This window comes from Mauremys reevesii, linkage group 9 (genome assembly GCF_016161935.1).
Source record: "Mauremys reevesii isolate NIE-2019 linkage group 9, ASM1616193v1, whole genome shotgun sequence".
Taxonomy (NCBI): domain Eukaryota; kingdom Metazoa; phylum Chordata; order Testudines; family Geoemydidae; genus Mauremys; species Mauremys reevesii.
Window position 1 is genome coordinate 25,112,452 of NC_052631.1, and position 16,223 is coordinate 25,128,674.

The window sequence follows — 16,223 nt, forward strand, 5'->3', positions numbered from 1 at the left end:
GTAGGACAGAGTGAATAATCGCATACTGCCACTGCCTTGGTTCAGTCTCTATGTAGCTAAACTCTCATTTGTCCCAAACACCAAATCCACTTTTAAAAAATAAAGACAACAAAATCTCAGCTTTAGCTGTCTAAGCATATCCATGAACTGCTGGTTCACTGCTCTGTGTAATGAAGAAGCCAAGTAACAAATGCATAGACTCAGACACTCACATTTTAGTAAGAAAACAATGGTCAACTTGTATTTTTTCCTAATAGGTTACTGTGCAACATTTATTCTGAATGTATATTTAATACTGTAATTAACATTTATATTGGATTGGAAAAGCCAATTAGAGGGAAGTGTTCAAAGTATCCTTTCTACAAAGTGGTCTTAAAAGCTTTCATAACTGCACAATACAATTACTGAAATACCCAGCAGCTACAGGTATTAGCAGAAATCACTTACTCACTATAGTGCCTCATTTTTCCCCAGTCATAATGCTTTTTTCAAGAGTGGTTCCTCATGGAAACACCCACTTCAATACCAAGTCAGCATTTCTTGTGCAGCAATCTCTCACAAAAGTACCATCCTTCCAGAGACACTTAATGGGTCTAGTTAAATTGGTGCCCCACCAATGCAGTTGTACCGATAAGAAGCCACACTGAAAAAAACACTTTACACCAGTACAACTGCACCTACACAAGGGCATTGCACTGATTTCACTAAATCAATTTCTAAACAGATTGTCAAATCAGTGCAAAACGGTACATAGAAGTCATACTGTAACCCTGTTCTACCTTCACAGTAATTAGAGGTAGGCAGGGAGTCTACAGTACAAGTTAGTATCATGGTTGGTTAAAAAATGTACACTGATTGCTCCACGCTAGTAGTGACTGCTTTAGTGAAGAAATAGATTGACAGAGCCAGAAGGGTACCCAGAAGTCACCTGCTACTAGTACCGGACAGGCCCAACAAAAAAAAAAAAGTAACAGAACGCCACTAGCCATCACCTTCAACCCCCAACTAAAACCTCTCCAGTGCATCATCAAGGATCTACAACCTATCCTGGAGGATGATCCCTCACTCTCACAGACCTTGGGAGACAGGCCAGTCCTGGCTCACAGCCAGCCCCGCAACCTGAAACAAATACTCACCAGCAACTACACACCACACAACAGAAACACTAACCCAGGAACCAATCCCTGCAACAAGCCCCATTGCCAACTCTGTCTGCATATCTATTCAAGGGACACCATCATAGGACCTAACCACATCAGCCACACCATCAGGGGCTCGTTCACCTGCACATCTACCAATGTGATATATGCCATCATGTGCCAGCAATGCCCCTCTGCCATGTACATTGGCCAAACTGGACAGCCTCTACACAAAAGATTAAATGGACACAAATCAGACATCAAGAATTGAAACATTGAAAAACCAGGAGGAGAGCACTTCAGTCTCCCTGGATACTCAATAACAGAGTTAAAAGTGGCCATTCTTCACCAAAAAAACTTCAAAACCAGACTTCAACCAGAAACAGCAGAACTGGAATTAATTTGCAAACTTGACACCATCAAATTAGGCCTAAATAAAGACTGGGAGTGGCTGGGTCACTACAAAAACTAGTTTTCTCTGTGTTGATAGTCACCCCTTCTTGTCAACTGTTGGGAATGGGGCACATCCATTCTGATTGAATTGGCCTCATTAGCACTGACCCCTACATACTTGGTAAAGCAATGCCCATCTTTTCATGTGCTGTATATTTATAACCGCCTATTATATTTTTCACTCCATGCATCTGATGAAGTGGCTTATAGCCCATGAAAGCTCTAAGGTGCCACAAGGACTCCTTGTTGTTTTTGTTGATATAGACTAACACGGCTACCACTCTGAAACCTGCTATCATGGTGTTTGGCCTGGTTTTGCTTTGGAGCGAAAAGGTCCTATGTGGCACCCAGGCAGGCAGGTATATAAATGTCTGCATACCAAACTAGTCATCCTTCCATTAGGTTGAATAGGAGTATTTCCATGTAGGTTTTATTTGCAGTTGTCAGTTCAGTGCCAGTCAAATGAAAAAATACTTGCTGTGCTAAACCTTAAAATCGTAGATTTATTTGAATTTTGACAGATGCTTATTACGATAACAGCCCATAAGGTCAGAAGAGATATTGGCTGTCTGGCTCCTACTTTTTAAACCAATCTTTATCAACTGTGTGGAGGCATATCTCATCATCCTTGGATAATCCAATATCAATTAAGAAATGTACTCCCATAGAGGGCAACTGATCAACTAAAAAAGAAAAAAACCTAATGAGACAAGATGGGTGAGCATATCTTTTACTGAACCAACTTCTGTGGGTCAGAGATAAGCTTTCAAGCTATACAGAGCTCCGCTTCAGGTCTGGGATAGGTACTCAACGTCTCAGCTAAATACAAGATTGAACAGACAGAATATGCGCCAACTACTTTGTTTAGCCTAAGACCATTCTTAGACCTGACCTGAAACACAGCTCTGTGTAGCTCGAAAGCTTCTCTCTCTCACCAGCAGAAGTTGGTCCAATAAAATGTTACCTCACTTACCTTGCCTCTGTGATATCCTGGGACCAACACTGCTACAAAAACACTGAATAAGACATACAGTGATCATTTCTACACCATCTTGGGAGTATGAAATGGTTGAGAACAAACCCTTCCAAATCAGAGGCGAGTTGCTGTAATACATCCAGAGACACAAGATGATCTTATTATTCTAGGACCATCACTATGGGTTAGTACCCACCAATCATACAGAATGGCAGGAAATGTCATCTTGTGTAGGTGTATCTAGCAGGCACTCTCTGATTCAGGTTTCAGAAACATTAGTATGAAGTGATAGTGTTCAAAGTTTTCTTTTATGAAAGCTTAAATATGCTTGAACAGGGAACGTCTTTGTTCTGAAAATTCCTAGTACTGCAAAGTGGTTGGATAGAGAATGACACAGAGATGACTCATTCATTACTATGACACGGAGGCTACAAAAATGCAAAGCGATGGGCTAAATCATAAAACTAACAACCATGCTTTATTTAGGGCTGGGTTTACTTTCCTAATAGACCACTTATGGCAATGCTGTATTCTTTTAAAGTATGCTTTATTCCTCCTACTTTCATTTATTGATCTAAAGCAGTGGTTCTCAAACTTTTGTACTGGTGACCCCTTTCACATAGCTAGCCTCTTAGTGTGAACCCCCATATAAATTAAAAACATTTTTATATATTAACACCATTATAAATGCTGGATGCAAAGTGGGGTTTGGGGTGTAGGCTGACAGCTTGCGACCCCCCGCATGTAATAACCTTGTGACCCTCTGAGGGGTCCTGACCCCCAGTTTGAAAACCCCGATCTAAAGTTACAAGGCAAACTTCAGTGTTTATATGTACCTAGGAAACAAAATACAGTCAATTTAGATTTTTGATTCTTCATTAAAGTTATTATAAGAATTTTAAAACATTGTGGGGTTCTGGTTTTATTTTTAAGTCTAATTTTAACAACTAAAATGAGACAGTATTGCAGGAGAGTATTTTTCCACTTTTCACTCATATTCCTGCACTGTGACTTCCATAAATTCTTGATCACCTTTTCTAAAAAAAAAAAAAAAAAAACCACCACGACCACATGCTTGATGATGTCCCCTTGATCCCTCTACACAGGAAATAGAGGCATCACTGTGGTCTGATTGCTCTCACATTCTTTTATGTTGACTCAAATGAGAATGAAGCTATACTACCACAAAAAACACAAGCCAACCATGATGCATGCAGTATTTTGGAAATCCTACCCACATCGCACAGGACTAGCAATGGCTGTGGGGGAGGGGCACTGCACTGTAATCCATGGCTAGTCTTGGGTCATAATGAGAAATTCATAAAATCAGAAGTGTGGAATTAGAAGGGACCTCAAAGGTCATCTAGTCCAGTCCCCTGCACTGAGGCAAGACTAATTATCATCTAGACCATCCCTGACAGGTATTTGTGTAACCTGTTCTTAAAAGCTTCCAGTGATGGAGATTCTACAACCTCCTTAAATAATTTGTTCCAGCGCTTAACCACCCTGACAGTTAGGAAGTTTTTCCTTAATCCTTAAATTTTTCCTAGATCTCACATTACTTCTTGTCCTGTCCTCAGTGGTTGAGAAGAACAAATTTATAACAACCTTTTATGTACTTGAAGGCTTATGTTCTCCCATCAGTCTTCTGTTCTCCAGACTAAACAAATCCATTTTTTTCACTCTCCTGATAGGTTGTTTTCTAGATCTTTAATAATTTTTGCTGCTTTCCTCTGGACTTTCTTCATTTCGTCCACATCTTTCCTGGAGTGTGATGCCCAGAACTGGACACACCACCAGCTGAGGCCTTGTCCATGCTGAATAGAGTGAAAGAATTACTTCTCATCTTGCTTACAACACTCCTGCTAAGACATCCCAGAATGAGGTTCTCTGTTTTGACAACAGTATCATATTGACAACCCATATTTCATTTGTGAATCATTATAACTCCCAGATCCTTTTCTGCAGTACTCCTTCCTAGGCAGTCATTTCCCATTTTGCCATTGATTCTTCCTTCCCAAGCATAGTACTTTGAATTTGTCCTTACTGAAATTCATCCTATTTAATTCAGACCATTTCTCCAGTTTGTCGATATCATTTTGAATTCTAAGGGTACGTCTATACTACCCGCCGGATTGTCAGGTAGTGTTTGATGCATCGGGGATCGATTTATCGCGTCTCATCTGGACACGATACATTGATCCACTAATTGACGCCCATACTCCACCTCGGCAGGAGGAGTAAGCAGTGTTGAAAGGGGAGCTGCGCCAGTTGACTCGCCGCCGTGAGGATGGCCAGGTAAGTCGAACTAAGATACTTCAACTTCAGCTATGCTAGTCACATATCTGAAGTTGCGTATCTTGGTTTGAACCCCCCCAGCTAGCATAGCCCAGGCCTTAATGTTTGCAACCTCTCCCAGCTTGATATTGTCCGTAAACTTTAAGTGTACTCTCTACATCATTATCAAAGTTATTTATGAAGCTATTGAATGGAACGGGACCCAGGACAGACCCTGAGGCACCCCAGTTCATTTGCCCTTTCAGCTCAATTGTAAACCATTGATAACTACTCTCCGAGTACAGTTTTTTATGGACTTCCTCCTCCTGTTAGACATGGGCACCTCGTAGAAGCCACAACAATCCATTTTCCAAGTCTAATAGCTTTATTGATGTGACAATGCAGCTGTCAACCTCAAGACAAAGCAGATCTCAAGGTCACTACCTGTCAGAAGTGGTGGAAGAGGACAACAGGAGTTCCTATTAAAAGAAGGTGTGGTGGGGAGGTATAGGTAGTCCTTCAGTTCACACAAAATATACAGTACCCTACTATTTATTGGCAAGTGAAACAAAACTTGAAAAATGAGTATAGTATACCAGTGCACTGAACAGGTTTCTCAGGTGGGATTTAAATGTTTTAAACTCAAATGCTCATATAAGTTGGATATGCCATGTAATAAGTAATTCTGAAGGTACTCCTTGTACTACAGATAAGATTTTATTGTTCAGAAAGAAACTGCCATGGTTAAAGAAAGCTTCAGTTTGGTAGCTATAATACCATAAAGGGTTCTGCAGGAAGTCTTTGGCCATTCAAGGATACCATCACATTGTACTTGCATTGTTCTATTCAGTAATTACAGTGTAACTACACTTATTCCTTTGGAATGTAATTACTATGAATTTATGCTGTATAACTAGAAAGCTCAGTACATATCTGAAAATATTTAGTGCAAATGCAATGCAGTTAATATACTTTGATTGTAAAAAGTGTATATAAAAAGAACACCAAAAGAGGTCATAAGAAATTGAGTCATTAACCTTCTGATTATATAAACTAATGATCATTACTGAAAGGCAAAATCACGTGTAACCCCTTAATCTTTTTACTGTCTGCTTGACTCAAGTTTTGGTACTAGTTCCTCAGAGGGGCTGTATGTAAGTGGCTAGGTTTTCATGAGTCCCATCTTTTTTTGCCCTTTCCATTACCTAAACCATCAGGTGGCATAATATTTCTGAGGATTGATAGTGAATACTAGACCAGTTACCCTCAAGAGCTCACAGATAGGCTTTGCTAGTGCATTAGCAGCAGCAGAATTTGACATTCTGTCCCTAAAACAAATGGTTATGTTGTACAGAACTGTATGCAAAGCAGCTTTGTGCAGGCAGCTGAGTCTACACTGTCCACAAATTTGTAACATAAAGACATATAATTCAAAGCTAATACAATCCTCACTACTAACAACAGTACACATTATTGAAGAGCCATTATTCTCACTGACTAATGTAGCAACTGCACAACAACACTGCAGCCTGACTAACCCTCCAAGCTTGAATGACAGAATCCTGAGTGTTAGTTTGCTTCCCCGCAACCCCCGTTTTTTTGTTTTTTTTTAAAGCTTCCAAAGGCAAGCTTTCCCTTTCATTTACAGGGCTCACATTCAGTTACTCTTAAATGCAGGGGGGAAATCTAATTTTTTTGGCTTCCAAAGAAACTCGAAAGAGTTCCAAGCCACCTGGCATGCCTGGATAGAGAAGGGTAAATGTTACAAATTAAAAAAACAAAAAACAAACAGTCTTATTGTGGTTTTCCTATACACTGACCACAGAATGGGGCCCGTGCATCTATTCATGAAAACTAAGGGCCTGCTCCTGCTCCCACTGAAATCAATGGAATCCTTCCTTTGAATTCTGCCAGGCAAGTTCAGGCCCTAAAAGTTCTGGTCGTTACAGTGTGTTTCAGCATTTCCTATCCAAATTAACTTTGGATTTCCTCAAGGAAACTTTATATACTATGGTGTCATCAGCAGCCGTCAGGCTTCCAGAAACATGGTTTCAACAGTGTTGGTCAAGAACTTTGCTTTCCTAGCAATGCAGGTCAGCTTATGACTATGTGTTGCTAGTCAACTGTGGTCTCTTTTTGGATACCCTTTTCTGACATGTAAAAAGGAGATGATGGTAATCAAGAAACTCATATGTGCCTTGATAGAATGCTTGTATCTATTGACAGGAGACCACAGGCAATTGGCTCTCCACAGATCTTCTACAATTAAATGAAAGTGCAACTTACTCTAAAGGAATTAGTATAAGGTGTGGTAAACCCAGGACAAACAGCTACAAAGGGGGAGGGGTAGTAATTAGTCCCAGGGGGTTAAAAGGCCTCTCCCTACCCAGTGAGGAGAGATAACCATAGGGAAATAAGGTTGAGCTGGAAAAGGGGTTACCAGGGAACTAATTAGGTTCAGCTGACTCCAACTGCTTGAGACCTTTTTAAACCCTCTCCTGTGGGGGGAGGGGGTGAGAGAATGCCAGTAGGCTAGATGCAGCAAGGCACCGAACCCTTCCAGGAAGGAAGGCTGCACTCCCTCCCCAGAAGGGAAGGAAAACAAGCACAAGGGACTGACTGGGGAAAGGAATAGCTGGACCCTGTGGTACCGGTAAGGATTTGCCTTGCCCAAGCCTGGGTCTCCAAGGCTAAAAAGGACTGAGCCTGCTGAGGAGAAAGTACTTTGCCACAAAGGCCATGACCAAACCAAACCAAGAGTTTGTCATATTGGTGAGAAGAGTGGAAAAGAGATGTGCCTCTCTCAGACCTGTGGTCTACATTTAGGGCAAGAAGAACCAGATGCCCACAGATTACATGGGAGCAAGGTGAGCATCGAGAAATGAGATGATAAGAGCAGGACATGACTAAGACCTAAGAGCCTACTTTGAATCCTTTTCATCTTCACTTCTCCTTCCACAATGTTGTTCCTTATGCTTTGAACAGTCTCTGTGCCAAATGACCGCCGCCTCCTCAGACACAGGTCTTCCACAAAAGCAATTAGCTATGACCTCTACAAGATTCCTACACTTCCTCAGATTCATACCTGTGCCCGATGTACCATCAGGGCACCTTCTGCTGTACAGAAAAGGAACTGTTTCCTATAAAATTTCCCCAGCATGGACATCTGGTGCCCTGTGATGGAAGGTCAGGAAAATTCAGCAACATTGGCTACTTAAAAAGATCTGACTTGTCCCGCCACTGGAATTTGCAACACTGCTGGAGCTCTAGTCACATCACACCATGGAAATGGTGTTTATTTTAGCTGTCACAGCCATATGAAAAAGTTATCTTAAGACAGAAGATATAAAGACACATGTGGCTATAATTGTCTCTTTACATACAACACAACATTCAAGATTTATATTACTTCCATAGTGTAAAAAGTGATTGGCAGCACTAGTTTCTTATCAGACTAAAACCTTCCCCTATTAGAGGGAAAAATGAGTGCTCTGCAGAGATACAAAAATCTTTGGTCGCTTGAATGTATCCATGGAAACATCCAACTGTCAGAAATTCTAATATGCATACAAAAGGTTATTTTATTTTACATTTTACTTAAACAAAAACATGAATGGAATTGAAAGCATTAGAATATCACCTCATTAACTTGGTGGTTACCCTTTGACCGTAGAAGTATATTAGACAACAACAACAAAAAATCCATCCTCCTTCCTGCATGTATCCTTCATAAAAACCATTCCAAAACAGCCATCAATGGCTGTGACAGTTGTTTTAATTGTCCTGTGCCTCTTTGTGCCCTTAGATTATAAATGGGGCCATGCAGGACTTTTTCTGTGTATGTATTTTTACTATTAAGTGCTACGCACATCTCCAGGAATGGTATATAAATAAATAACACTGCTGATATTAAAATGGGCAGGTATGCAACCCCAAGTTCCTAGCCTCTGACTGCCAGAAGCTGGGAGCGGAGGACAGGGGATGGATCACTCAGTAATTACCGTATTCTGTTCATTCCCTCTGAAGCACCTGGCAGTGACTGCTGTCAGTAGACAGGATACTGGGCTAGATGGACCATTGGTCTGACCCAGTATTGCCATTCTTATGTTCATATGATACAGATGGGCTGCAAAGTATGCAGTTATACTGATAGCAACAGGCTTTGTTCATTCCGGAAAAAAACATGTACTAGCATATGGTAATGGAGCATTTCCTGAAGAAAAGCAACATGATTACTACCAGCTCCAAACCTGATTTCTTTGAAATCTTCAACAATAATAAAAAATTACACAAAACCTTTCAAATTACAGAATGCAGCAAAGGACAGGGGCTGCTTTATTTATTATTTTGCTATTTCAAAACCTTGGGCAGAACACTGTGTTCTCCCTGTGCCACTGTTATAACACAATGCAGTCCTGGTCCATGTCTAAGGATCTTTGGCACTACAGTATTACAAATACTAATCCTTTCAGAAGATATACTTAGAGAGTGAAGCATCTCCCACACTTGCATCTCTGTCTTATTATCTCAGAAAACAGCAAGGTCATAATCCTAAAGGCAACAATGAAAACCCAGCTCTTAGCACATTTGTAAAGTGTATGCTTTAGTCTTTACAGGAAAAGCCTCCTCAAACACAGGGCCCAGTCCTCCAATTTCTTCATTGAATCAAAACACTCATTAAAAAATAATGGAAGTTTTGCCTAAGAAAGGAACACCAACTCAGGCCCACATTGCAAATTTCTGGTAAAAACAAACACACCCAGCCAGCTGATAGTGATGTTCTTAAATGCTCTTGCTTTCCCTCCAGGAGTCTTGTGCTACTCCTTTGTAATTCACATTGGGCAGTAGAGCCAGAAAATGGCAGATACCACCTGGAAAACAATGGGTGAAATGCTGGCGCCATTGAAACTAATGACAAAACTCCCATCGAATTCAGTGGGGTCAGGATTTCACCCATCTTGTGGAATCAGCTACAGTTAATGAAAATTTTCCCTTTTCTCTCACTCCTATTTGAGAGATTTGAAATTCTGTTCCCCCTACCTCTTTTGGTGAAAACTGACCAAGTTACTTGACTTCCCTGAGTTACTGAAGGAAGCACAGAAGCCAAGATGTCTTCAGGTTGAAATTGTGTTAGCCCTCAATGCAGAGGGCTAACAGAAGCTTTATGCGCCACTCAAGGCCCATTCTGCATAGGTAAGGACGGCAGATTCTGGCCCTCTATATTTTATGTAACTCAAATGCTTAACATTTCGAAATAAAGCTCTTGGGTGAAATTCTGCTCTATTGAAGTCACTTTAAGATTTGCCATTGATTTCAACAGAGCCAGGATTTCACCCTTTCACCCTTTTTATTTTTAAATAACCTTGTACTTTAAACCTGCCACTTTAATTAAGCCTCAGGAGTGTCCCACTCCGCATCTCTCCCTCTTCCAAGGAGAGCTAGAGCCGATAGAGAACATAAAACTTAATTTTTCTGATCTTTCTAAAAGCAAAATAGCTCCCCCTCGTTGCATATATGTCATCTACACTACAGCTAGGAGGGTGTTTCCCAGGGCAAGTAGACAGACATGCTAGCTCTGCTCAAACTAGCATGCTAAAAATAGCAGTATAGCTGGGGCTCACCACCTGAGTATAAATGCACCCAGATCTCCTAGGTATGTACTCAGGCAGCTAGCCCAAGCCACTGCCCATGCTACCCCGACTGCTATTTTTAGCATGCTAGCCTGAGCAGAGCTAGTGCATATCTGTCTACCTCTGCTGGAATTCCTAGATTTATCCTTTCTTCTTTGGGAAAAGGAAAAAACCTAACAGTCCCTCTCTATATCATAAAGAAACAGGTTAGGTAATAATATCCTATATTGCCCCTTTGCAGACTATTTTGATAGTGACTTATACATGCAAAGTATTACAAGGTAAATAGACTGCCACATACTTTCTCTTGGACATTTATTATACAATAGCAATGACTAATTGTGAAATATATCTACATTTGGAGTATGACAGAATTTTTTATTCACAATTGGAACAGTGCTAGATTTTTTTTTTAAAAAAGATGAGGCAAGTATAGATTTCCTCTAAATATCAATATTTATTCTATGCAACATAGGGGGAAAAAATCAGATGTCTGAGCAGTCAGATCTTAGCACTTGAGAATGCAACTCTGCCCTTCAGAGACTACACAGTCCTAAAGCAAATTAGGGAAATACAGAAATAAAAACCAAGAGGATGTGAATAAAAAGCCCGCAAGATATTTGAATGTGTTTTAATGACAGATTGTACTGGGGAAAAAGTTGACAATTAATAAAGAATAGACTCAGAATATAAAAAATTCAGACAGTCTCTTCTGCTATGCATTTTGACAGCATTTCAGCCAGTGCAGTTAGTTTTCCTGCTGAAGCAAGTATTGAATATTTTATGTTGTTTACTTTGAATATGGTTACTTAGTTTAGGACTGTGGGGGGAGGGGGAGAGAAAAAAAATCAACACTGCCTTACAAGAAAGTTGAGTGAAATTCTGAAGTAAGCAATATTCATGTAGGGCCTAATCAAGAGTATAGTGAAGTCAACAGACAGACTCTGATTGACTTCAGTGGGTTTACAATCAGGCCACTAGCTCAGTAAACCAGTGAGCCTTTTCTCATATCCCTATGCAGGAGGCAGCCATAATTTGGCTGCTTGCTTTCTAGAATCATAATGGTTGTGATAGCGCACTGGAGAAGAGGTGCTTCTTCCAATAGCACGTAAAACCCAGCCCTTACTAGATCCCGGTGAATGCTGCAAATTCAAATAAAAATGTATGTTCACTTGGATGGTTTTAGAGATCCTTTTTATTTACTTTTTGTGAACATTAGTGCAACCAAAGTTTTGTTCATAAGAACATATGCAAATAGGGAAAATGATAGGCTCATACATGCTGTACTCACCACTGGGGCACCTCCTTGCATCTGAGGATCACCTCACACCTGGTCTGGTGTCCCCTCATTGGTTGCTCACCCGTGGTCCCTTGCTGGACTCAGGGTGCTCCCTCTTCATGACTCATCTCTGGCCAGCTCACAATAGTCCTCCCCTTCTGGGGTAGCCAAATCCCTTTCGATATACTGTCTCAGGCAGTCTTCTGATCCACTGCCAAGTCTGTGCCTCTTTCCAAGGTCCCCCTAGCAGCCACTGGGCCCACCCACTACTCTGGGTTGCAGCCCAGGGACTGGATGCTAAGCAACCATGGTGTGCTCAAGCTCTTATCCTGTTGCTGTTTCTCTGGATTATTTGTTATCTTTTTCCCCCCTGTCTTATGAGCTCCCCCTGTGGGCTATCGCTGTGCTCCTGTGGCTACTTCACACCCACAGGTTCTTGCCAGGGTCTGTAGTCCAAGCCAGGATTCCAGGGCTTACTCTCCTCCTAGTACCTAGCTGACTCTCCTCCTCTCTACCTACTGTGGTTGTTGGGAGATAGCAGGCCTATGCCTGCTCAACTGAGGGGGAACAGCCAATGGACAAAGGCATATGTAAATACCAGGGACAGTAAATGAAAAAACTGGGACAGGATTAAAGGTCAAAGAGGAGAGGGGAAAAAAATCAGGGAACTGGAAGGGAATGCTGAACAGAGAACCCCCAACACCACCCACTGATCCTCAAAGGTATTTTCTACCCTCTCTAGGGAGTGACCACAGAGCTCCTTCCTGCAATCTTCTTCCTACCCCCAACTTCTTGTCCTTATAAGCCTAGCCCACCACCTGCCCCAGCTGGGCTTCATCAGCCATCAGGCTTTCTTAGCTCTGGTTCTCCTCCAGGTGCAGCCTGTATGGTTAATTGGTCTATTTTAATTCTTCACACCTTGTTTAGGGTGGAAGCCCCATCACATACACCATGAGTTCACACACAAACATTCATGCAAATAGGATGCTGCCCAAATGCTTATGCAACTGTTTTGGAAATCAGCCAGTCAGGGAACAGAAACAATACTATCAGACAAAGGTGGCAAATCAAGAACATAAAACCTCCCCCCTATGCAGAAAGCCAGCACAGGGCCTATGCACCACGTAAGCACTATTTTCACTTGATTTGAACACCACCATCTACTCCCCTGCACAGTGGAAATTCCTTCCCAATCCCCTTTATCTCCCCTTGCTTACATATGGTCCATTCAGTTTTTAATGACCTTTAGAGTTATTGGACAAAATTCATCCATAGTGCAACTCATGGAAATTGCACAGGGGTAAACATGGTTCATTAATTATACATTTCAAGCTAAAGATAAAGTGGAAAAATGCAAACATGACCTAAAATATAGTCCATAAGCTGATTTAGGCCAAGTAACAGCTGCTGGGAAATAATGGAAAAGGTATTCTGCTAATAATCTTTAAAGTTTGAATTGTCTGTATTTATAGAGGGCTTGTATGTTTGCTTTCATCCACATTTAAGCACTCTGATTTTATTGCAGTGAATTCTTGTGAAAATGAAACTTTAATGCTCAAAATGCATGAAAGCAAATTTTGGTTTGCAATTTGTACAGTATTCATTTAGACAAGTTATCCAGAACATTCCCAGATTTGGACACCTGTAATAATGAATGCACATGTACCTCAAAGTTTGATTATGGAATATTCTCAATGAACTGTTTGCAAACCATTCATATACAGAAAAAAATCATGAATGAGGAGTAACTAGGAAGTTTTGAGATCTGCTCAAAAACAGAAGGAGGCAGAATTAGACTAAGGTTATTCATTAAAAATATTTCACTCCAGTTGTGCTAGTCACCAGTGCACCCTATCACTATCCCAAAGATCTAGACCATATTTCAAGGTGTGTGTTGATGGGAAGAAGGGCGTTTACATATATACCATTGACTATTCTGCTCTCAAATAGTTCTGAAACAGTTAATCAGGCACAGAAGCTTGCCTTGCTCTGGGAGGTGAAATTTTATTCATATTCTTTTGTAAACAAGTTAACAATGAGTTGCCAATGCATTTTCATTCTATAATAATCACCTTAGCAACACCTCCTACAAAACAGCTTGAACTTTCTTTTCAGAGCTAGCAGTCACATGGAGATCTGCAAAGCTTCCAAAACAAAAAATATGTATGGTAAAAAAATTCAACACAAGTTTTGCATATTGCTACAGAGAACCTTAAGGCCCCTACAAGATACAAGATAATTGTTTAAGAAGAAACTATTTGCTTTCAGTGGAAAGCAGCTTGCCATTCCTCTTAGGAGAAGATCATCAACATCATGTATAATTTCTGTGCAGAATTTGAATTATTCATTAGTATTTAGTAGTTTGCTTAGGTGCTATCATTCCAGACCCTGTGCATACTGAAGTGACATGAAGCTCACCACATGCGTGGTGTTCAAACTCTTAACTGGACCAAGTTTTTCCACCTTCTCTTTGAGAACAATAGTGGCAATGAATCATCCTTTTACAGATTCTCTTTCTGCAGTTGCTGGTGCTGCTGCCAGTATTTTCCTAGTTGTCTGCTCTGCTGAACTGTCACCTGTAGAAGAGCTATGTACTTTCAAACGCTGACAGGAAGGGCTGACTGACTCAACAGAACAGTGTGTGGCATGGGGAGGTAAATTAGTTGTACTGCAGTTACAGAGCTCTAAAGTTCAGAAGGAGAGACAGGAGAAATAGAAAGAAAGTAGAGGAAAGCAAAAGGGAAAGCAAAGAATTATATAGGTGAGGTATGATCAAATTTAAGGAGTCTGAAAGGATTCCTTTTCTTCCAGCTTCATCTCTTCCTTTTCTTTTCTCCTTTTTATACTTTTCAAGAGTTAACACTGGCATCTACCTGATTAGGCATCACACATTTGGTGATTTCCACTTGAAATTAGAGCTGGGTGAATATTTCAATCAAATAGTAAATTTGTCAAAAAATGCCATTTCAGAGCAACAAACTATTTGCAATTTGGGCAATGGTTTCAGTCATATTTAAAAATATTTTAAAAAAATCAAAAAAGTAAAAAAAAAGTTTCATTTTGACATTTTCAAAATAAAATGTTTTGACTTTTCATTTAAAAATTTAGCTAGATCTGTTTAAAGAATGTTTTAAAGGGTGAAAAACAGCCAAAAAATGTAACAAAGCAAAAAGTTCAAAAAAATTGTTCCAGGTCAAACGCCCAAAAACATAACAAAACAAAAATAAAACCAAAATTTTGTTCCAGGTCAAACAAAACATTTTGTTCAGCCCAAAATGAATGGTTTCTTTTTACCTGAAACAAAAATTTTAATTTTGGCAAGAAAAAACAAAATGTTTCAGTTTTGATTTTAAAAACCCAGATTTTATTTTATTTAATTTTTTTGTTCAGCCACTGAACCAAAAATATCAAGTCTTTATCTTGCACTAGTTGAAATGCCAATGTTCAAATATAAAGGAGGAAACCCTCAATTATTTTTACTAAAAGCACACACACACAAAAGCACACTTCTGTATTCCTTTTGGTACCCCAAAGTGCTTCATTGAGTCTGATGTAACTCATTTCCCCGATGTTCTCAAGTAAACCAGTTCTTAACAGACTTCTATCACAGTTCTATCACAAGATAGACATTCAGTCAAAGTGAGAAAATGAGTGGTGCCCAACCTGTGGCCCAATCAGCACAGAGCTGTGGCCCACATGACATGCTCAGGGCCATACAGTTAGTATTGGATGCGGCCCATATAACACATTGTGTCCACATGCTGCCCACAATGGTAAATAGGTTGAGAACCACTGAACCAGACTATCAGAGAAGTAAGAAATATTTAATGCCACTAGAACTAGATTCTCTTTCCCCAGAAATGATTAAGAGCCTGTTTCAACTGGTCTTTGATAACTAGGGTCCAGAACCTAATGCAAACTGAGCAACAGGTTCTGCCATTTACCCATCACTGAAAACTAAATTAATATGTCAGGTGTAAGCCAGATTGTCTATATAGGGGTTTGTATCTAAAAGCCAGATTTAAAAAAAATATTTAGGCACTTAAAGATACCCCACTAGGTGCCTATCTGTATTGAAAAGCACCTAGACACCTAACTCCCACAGAAAAAGCAGCTTGTATTTCCAGTGATTTCCTTGCAGAAATAATAATTGATGTACTTTGTCAAGGTTAAGACTGAGAGTCTGTTACTGTTATTTTTCCTCAATTATTCATGATTCTCCATATACATCAAAGCTATCCAGAGCTGGCCATAGGGCCCACAGGTCCCTCTATCTGACTGATTCATAGTTGTGACAGGCAACGTGGGAGTTGTAAGGGCTCAGGCCTTCTGGGGAAAAAAAGAAAAATCAGGATTCATATACCTAGAATTCAGAAGCCAAAATTAAGGCCACTTTTGAAAATTTGAGCCTCAAACTGTTTACCCCCACTCCATTCTTTAACATGGGGATGATGATGATCTTCACACAT